The 8,830-nt window shown below is 40.9% G+C and overlaps 1 pseudogene; it reads right to left on the bottom strand.

Annotated features, from left to right (window-relative positions):
• Positions 1–752: 752 nt before the first annotated feature.
• LOC142700497 (uncharacterized) overlaps positions 753–8,830 on the bottom strand; it is a 330,989-nt pseudogene continuing 322,911 nt past the window's right edge.

The following is an 8,830-nucleotide window of genomic DNA, read 5'->3' as shown; positions in this document are numbered from 1 at the left end:
TGCTCTTCTTGTGAAATATTGTGAAGCAGATCAGCAAGGGCCATCTTATACTTGACAAATAGGTCCATTCTCTCCCTGAACGCATTGGAGCTTTATTGTCCATGCTGATACCCAATACTACTATCTTTTAAATTACAGTTTCGTTTTTGAACACTAACTATACCAGTCGGGGCACCTCCACAGTACAAGCAATCCTCCATTACTTTAATAAAAGGTAAAAACAACAAAGAACCAGGATGCGGTGCCAACTCCTGAGCATGAGAGAATAGCCCAACCGATCCTCAACAACCATCTGTCCAAGTGGCGAGTTCTGTGGTATCTTAGCTGAGTACCTTCCCTATCTCTACTTTCTTGCTTACCTACTGCATTAAATACTTAGTGAGCGAAGTTGTGTGGACCGTAGGACTTTGACAAGGTGAATGATCTATTTTTCCTGATCCATGGTGTATGACTGTTCCCTGGATGAGCAATCCCTAAAATCTTATTTCTCACATTCCAAACAAGAATATGGTTTCATGTAAATTCTCTGCATTTAAAAAACTTATATCCTTGTAAAATATATTCCACATATAGAGCATCAAAACAGCTTCTCCCCTGTGTGACTTCTCTGATGATCCCTAAGTTTGCCTTTAGTAATAAAACATTTCCCACATTCCGAACATGAATACTTCACTCCTGTGTGATGTCTCTCATGTACAATAAGACTTGATTTATATGTAAACATTTCCCACGCTCTGAACATGAATACGACTTCACTCCTGTGTGACTTCTCTCATGTATAACAAGATGTGATTTATCTGTAAAACATTTCCCACATTCTGAACATGAATAAGGCTTCTCTCCTATGTGACTTCTCTCATGTGTAACAAGATTTGATTTATGTGTAAAACATTTCCCACATTCTGAACATGAATATGGCTTCTCTCCTGTGTTACTTCTCTCATGTATAACAAGACTTGATTTTTGTGTAAAACATTTCCCACGCTCTGAACATGAAAACGGCTTCACTCTTGTGTGACTTCTCTCATGTATAACAAGATGTGATTTATCTGTAAAACATTTCCCACATTCTGAACATGAATACGGCTTCTCTCCTGTGTGACTTCTCTCATGTGTAACAAGATTTGATTTATGTGTAAAACATTTCCCACATTCTGAACATGAATATGGCTTCTCTCCTGTGTTACTTCTCTCATGTATAACAAGACTTGATTTTTGTGTAAAACATTTCCCACATTCTGGATATGAATACGGCTTCTCTCCTGTGTGACATCTCTCATGTCTAACAAGATGTGATTTATATGTAAAACATTTCCCACATTCTGAACATGAATATGGCTTCTTCCCTGTGTGACTTCTCTCATGTGTAACAAGATTTGATTTATGTGTAAATCATTTCCCACATTCTGAATATGAATATGGCTTCTCTCCTGTGTGATTTCTCTCATGTGTAACAAGACTTGATTTATATGTAAAACATTTCCCACATTCTGAACATGCATATGGCTTCCCTCCTGTGTGAATTCTCTCATGTCTAACAAGACCTGATTTTCTTTCTACAACTCTAGAAGGGACAGGGACTATAAATTGTGTTTAACATTATTTGCAAAACTGAAGCTGTGATTTATTTTGCTACATGTCCTTGAGACCTAATTTATATTGGGATGACTAGTAGACCCTTGAAGACACGAGTGCTTGAACATGTTAGCAAGATTTAGACAGCTATTAATGCAAAGGAGATAGACCAACTACAACCAATTCCTCATCATTTTTGCCCATATCATTCTTGCGACCCTAGAGGCCTAATTGTTCGGGGTATTGATAGGGTCTGATCTATTGTATAACTAATTCCTCTCCACATATATAATCTGTGGGAATGTGTATTGATGTTCAGTCTCCGAAGATCTGTATCTGTGATCTTCGTTCTTATAGTCGTTATCATGTGCCACTTATTTTTCTCGCCTGTGTGCTTTATGCACAGACGCTTAATTGCGTATGCGCTGAGAGCACCGTATTCCGGAGTGCCTGTTTTGTTTGTCTGCATCACCTTGGTGATGAGCGTCTGACGGTATTTGACGGGGCACTCTGTCACCACGCAGACACATGGCATTTCCGGTGATTCGGCGTTCGTCATCATGTGTAAAAAGCGCCGATTTGCAGATCACCCACAGGTGAAAAACATTTTGTGTCTCCAGCAATTTTACTTAAACCCCTGATATTTTAGTATAGTCCGCTTCCTGATGAAGCCGGTCTCAGGTGAAACGCGTGTCGAGGCGTTTGTTTCTGTGCCACATGTTTTGACGTGTCCATTTCCCTCCACCATGTCTTTAGGTAAGTTTTCTTATTTTTTGGTGCTATACTACTTTTATTGATACTACTATATTTAGGTATGTACATTATACGTATTCACCATTTATTCTGCATACACTACCGTTTAAAAGTTTAGGGTCACTTAGAAATTTCCTTTTTTTTTTAAAGAAAAGCACAGTTTTTTTCAATGAAAATAACATTAAATTAATCAAAAATACACTCTATACATTGTTAATGTGGTAAATGACTATTCTAGCTGCAAACGTCTTGTTTTTAATGCAATATCTACATAGGTGTATAGAGGCCCATTTCCAGCAACCATCACTCCAGTGTTCTAATAGTACATTGTCTTTGCTAACTGTGTTAGAAGGCTAATGGATGATTAGAAAACATTTGAAAACCCTTGTGCAATTATGCTAGCACCGCTGTAAACAGTTTTGCTGTTTAGAGGAGCTATAAAACTGACCTTCCTTTGAGCTAGTTGAGAATCTGGAGCATTACATTTGTGGGTTCGATTAAACTCTCCAAATTGTTAGAAAAAGAGAGCTTTCATGTGAAACTCGACAGTCTATTCTTGTTCTTAGAAATGAAGGCTATTCAATGCGAGAAATTGCCAAGAAACGGAAGATTTCCTACAATGGTGTGTACTACTCCCTTCAGAGGACAGCCCAAACAGGCTCTAACCAGAGTAGAAAGAGAAGTGGGAGGCCCCGCTGCACAACTGAGCAACAAGATAAGTACATTAGAGTCTCTAGTTTGAGAAATAGACGCCTCACAGGTCCTCAACTGGCAGCTTCAGTAAATAGTACCCGCAAAACGCCAGTGTCAACGTCTACAGTGAAGAGGCGATTCCAGGATGCTGGCCTTCAGGGCAGAGTGGCAAAGAAAAAGCCATATCTGAGACTGGCTAATAAAAGGAAAAGATTAATATGGGCAAAAGCACACAAACATTGGACAGAGGAAGATTGGAAAAAAGTGTTATGGACAGACGAATCGAAGTTTGAGGTGTTTGGATCACACAGAAGAACATTTGTGAGACGCAGAACAACTGAAAAGATGCTGGAAGAGTGCCTGACGCCATCTGTCAAGCATGGTGGAGGTAATGTGATGGTCTTTGGTTGCTTTGGTGCTGGTAAAGTGGGAGATTTGTACAAGGTAAAAGGGATTTTGAATAAGGAAGGCTATCACTCCATTTTGCAACGCCATGCCATACCATGTTGACAGCGCTTGATTGGAGCAAATTTCATCCTACAACAGGACAATGACCCAAAGCACACCTCCAAATTATGCAAGAACTATTTAGGGAGGAAGCAGGCAGCTGGTATTCTACCTGTAATGGAGTGGCCAGCGCAGTCACCAGATCTCATTATTTCTAACCTTGTCAAATTCTTGACTGTATTTTCTAGTCATTTTGCAACTCATTTGATAAATATAAGTGTGAGTTTTCATGGAAAACACAAAATTGTCTGGGTGACCGCAAACTTTTGAACGGTAGTGTTTAAGAGGAGAGAAATACAACTCCCAGCATGTCGAAACTGTTATTATGTTATATCAGTGGACATTACAGGGAGGAGGTATAAGAGGAGAAAACTATAACTCCCAGCATGTCCAGGCTGTTATTATGTGATATCAGAGGACTTTTCAGGCGGAGGTATAAGAGGAGAGGACTACAACTCCCAGCATGTCCAGACTGTTATTATGAGATAACATAGGACATTACAGACAAGAGGTATAAGAGGAACGGACTACAACATACATGTCCAGGCTGTAATTATGATATATCAGAGGACATTACAGGGAGGAGTATAAGAGGAGAGAACTACAACTCCCAGCATGTCCGTGCTGTTATTATGTGGTATCAGAGAACATTACAGGAGGAGGTATAAGAGGAGAAGATTAAAACTCCCAGCACGTACAGGCTGTTGTTATGAGATATCAGAGGACATTACAGGGGGGGTTATAAGAGGAGAGAACTACAAGTCCCATCATACTCAGTATGTTATATGATATCAGATGACATTACAGGGAGGAAATATAAGAGAGAACTACAACTCCCAGCATGTCCAGGCTGTTATTATGGGATATCCAAGGACATTACAGGGAGAAGGTATAAGAGGAGAGGACTACAACTCCCAGCATGTCCAGACTGTTATTATGTGATATCAGAGGACATTACAGGGAGGGGGTATAAGAGGAGAGGACTACAACTCCCAGCATTTACAGACTGTTATTATGTGATATCAGAGGACATTACAGGGAGAAGATATAAGAGAGGACTACAACTCACAGCATGTCCAGACTGTTATTATGGGATATCAGAGGACATTATAGGGGGAATATAAGAGGAGAGGACTACAACTCCCAGCATGTCCAGACTGTTATTATGGGATATCAGAGGACATTACAGGGAGGAGGTATAAGAGGAGAGAACTACAACTCCCAGCATGTCCAGGCTGTTATTATGGGATATGAGAAGACATTACAGGGAGGCGCATAAGAGGAGAGAACTACAACTCCCAGACTATTATGGGATATCAGAGGTCATTACAGGCAGGAGGTATAAGAGAATTACAGCTCCCAGCATGTCCGGGCTGTTATTATGTGATATCAGAGAACATTGCAGGGAGGAGTATAAGAGGAGAGAACTACAACTCCCAGACTATTATGGGATATCAGAGGTCATTACAGGCAGGAGGTATAAGAGAATTACAGCTCCCAGCATGTCCAGCCTGTTATTATGGGATATCAGAGGACATTACAGGGAGGAGCTGTAAGTGGAGAGGACTACAACTCCCAGACTGTTATTATGGGATATTAGAGGACATTTGTAATGACAGGGTAGGGAGACAGACAAGTGAGCCCTAATCTACCCACCACTCAGTCCCTGCCTACTTGCAACAACCCGTCCTAAGCGACGTGGTACAACTGGTCGACGGTCCCTACGCTCAGTAAGTGCAAGACAGATAAAACAGACAGGGGTACACAGAAGTTAGGGAAACGGGGCAGCTGCCCACGGAGACACCGTGAGCAACAAGAGTGGTGAACGAGCCGAGTCAAACCAGGAGACAGCGAGGTACAAAACGCTGAGCAGGAGAGTGGTCAGAAAGCCAAGGTCTATAACAAGCAGAGGATCAGTGGTACAAGCAGGAGCAGCAAGCCAGGAAACAAGCATAGAAGAATCACAAGCAAGGAGGAACAGGAAAGGCAGGTATAAATAGACAGAGGGCGGGAGCTAGCTCTGTCTGTCCAGGCTGTGATAGGCTCTCCCACTCCTAAGCCTGCCATCCTGAGTGGTGGAAGATGGAGTCAGTCTCACAGACATAGGAGCAGGTGCAGACTAATTGCCCACGGGCGTCGACACAGAACCTGTGTCTGGCAAACCCTTTACAACATTACAGGGAGGAGTATAAGAGGGGAGAAATACAACTCCCAGCATGTCCAGGCTGTTATTATGAGATATTAGAGGACATTACAGGAAAGAGGTATAAGTGGAGAGGACTACAACTCCCAGCTGTTCGTATTGTTATTATGGGATATCACGTCACATGATCGTCATCACCTCTCCACACAGCACAGGAGCCCCGCCCCCTCACATAGACCCGCCCGTCATGTCATGTAATCAACATCACAGGTCCTTCATCCCCCACGTCTCCCCACCGTTTAAGCTCCGCCCCTTCTGCATTGGTCACATGGTATTAACGTCATCAAAGGTCCTAGCCACAACCCATTATATTTCGTATTGCTTAGCTCCGATCATTTCTCAACTGGTTACATGATCCTCATTACCCCTCATGTCACGTGATCATCATCACAGCTCCTTCACCACTTCTCTGCACTTCTAAGCTCCGCCCCCTGAAGCAGTGGTTACGTGATCTTGACATCGTCATAGGTCCTTAATCCTCCACTCCTGTCCACTGATAAGCTTCGCCCCCTGCCCCCGGTCACGTGGTGGTGACGTCATCATCATAGGTCCTTCAGCTATTGCCGTGTATGAAGTAGAGAGTAGCGCTGGTCGGGTGTTCTCTCTGTTATCAGTCACCCCTGTATGAGTGTGTGCATACAGAGAGCTGTCAATCATTGAGTGACCCCGCCCACTAGACTCCTAGCCGGGATTTAACCCTTCCAGTGCCGGCCTCTTTGGGGTAAGTTGTTATTTCTGGTCTTTGTAGTGGTCGGATGTTTTGTTGGACGAGTCGCATTTTGTAATGACATAATATTCGATACACGACCTCCCAACTTCCAAGTAGCGTAAAAAGGGACAACCGATTTGGCGCACGTAAGCCACACCTCTAATCCAGCCCAATTTCTGCCCATACACACCCGATTCAGCCAATACAGTATAATGCCCCCATACAGTATAATGCCCCCATACAGTATAATGCCCCCATAGCTGCCCCATACAGTATAATGCCCCCATACACTATAATGCCACCATACAGTATAATGCCCCCATACAGTATAATGCCCCCATGCAGTATAATGCCCCCATGGCTGTCCCCATACAGTATAATGCCCCCATACAGTATAATATCCCATACAGTATAATGCCCACATACAGTATAATGCCCCATACTGTATAATGCCCCTATAGCTGCCACCATACAGTATAATGTCCCCATACAGTTTAATGTCCCCATACAGTATAATGCCCCCCTACAGTATAATGTCCCCCTACAGTATAATGTCCCCATACAGTATAATGTCCCCATACAGTATAATGCTCCATAGAGTATAATTCCCCATACAGTATAATGCTCCATACAGTATAATGCCCCATACACTATAATGCCCCCATACAGTATAATGCCCCATACAGTATAAAGCCCCTATAGCTGCCACCTTACAGTATAATGCCCCCATACAGTATAATGTCCCCGTACAGTATAATGCTCCATACTGTATAATGCACCCATACAGTATAATACCCCATACAGTATAATGCCCCCATACAGTTTAATGGCCCCATACAGCATAATGCCCCATACAGTATAATGTCCCCATACAGTATAATGCCCCAATACAGTATAATGTCCCCATACAGTATAATGCTCCATACTGTATAATGTCCCCATACTGTATAATGCCCCATACAGTATAATTCCTCCATACAGTATAATGCCCCCATACAGTATAATGCCCCCCATACAGTATAATGCCCCCCATACAGTATAATGCCCCCATTCAGTATAATGCCCCCATACAGTATAATGCTTCCATACAGTATAATGCCTCCATTTGTATTACTGTACTCACACCTAACTCTACAATAAATATCACATAAGTCAGTGATCAGTAGAGAACATGCACATACTTGTAATCCTCTACTCATATCTAACTATATAATTACTATCACATAAGACAGCGATCAGTAGAGAACATACACATGCTTTTATTCCTGTACTCACATCTAACTATACAATAAATATCACATAAGACAGTGATCAGTAGAGAACGTACACATACTTGTATTCCCATACTTACATCTAACTATATAATAAATATTACATAAGACAGTGATCAGTAGAGAACATGCACATACTTGTATTCATGTACTCACATTTAACTATACAATAAATATTACATAAGACAGTGATCAGTAGAGAACATGTACATACTTGTATTCCTGTACTCATACCTAACTATACAATAAATATCACATAAGACAGTGATCTGTAGAGACCATGCACATAGTTGTATTCCTGTACTTACATCTATTTATACAATAAATCTCATATAAGACAGTGATCAATAGAGAACATTTACATACTTGTATTCCTGTACTCACATCTAGCTGTACAATGAATATCACATAATTCAGTGATCAGTAGAGAACATGCACATACTTGTATTCCTAAACTCACATCTAACTATACAATAAATATCACATAAGTCGGTGTTCCGTAGAGAACATGCAAATACTTGTATTCCAATATTCAATACTATGTTTACAATAAATATCACATAAAACAGCGATCAGTAGAGAACATGCACATACTAGTATTCCTGTACTAAATACTAACTTTACAATAACTATCACATAAGACAGTGATCAGTAAAGAACATGTACATACTTGTATTCCTGTACTCACATCTAACTATACAATAAATATCACATTAGATGGTGATCAGTAGAGAACATACACATACTTTTATTCCTGTACTCACTTTTAACTATACAATAAATATCACATAAGACAGTAATCCGTAGAGAACATACACATGCTTGTATTCCCATACTTACATCTAACTATACAATAAATATTACATAAGACGGTGATCAGTAGAGAATATGCACATACTTGTATTCCTGTACTCCCATCTAACTGTACAATAAATGTCACATAAGTCAGTGATCAGTAGAGAACATACACATACTTGTAATCCTCTACTCATATCTAACTATATAATTACTATCACATAAGACAGCGATCAGTAGAGAACATACACATGCTTTTATTCCTGTACTCACATCTACCTATACAATAAATATCACATAAGACAGTAATCAGTAGAGAACATA

The sequence above is a fragment of the Rhinoderma darwinii genome, chromosome 1, assembly GCF_050947455.1.
Source record: "Rhinoderma darwinii isolate aRhiDar2 chromosome 1, aRhiDar2.hap1, whole genome shotgun sequence".
NCBI classification, from domain to species: domain Eukaryota; kingdom Metazoa; phylum Chordata; class Amphibia; order Anura; family Rhinodermatidae; genus Rhinoderma; species Rhinoderma darwinii.
This window is presented reverse-complemented; position numbering and strand designations above follow the sequence as displayed.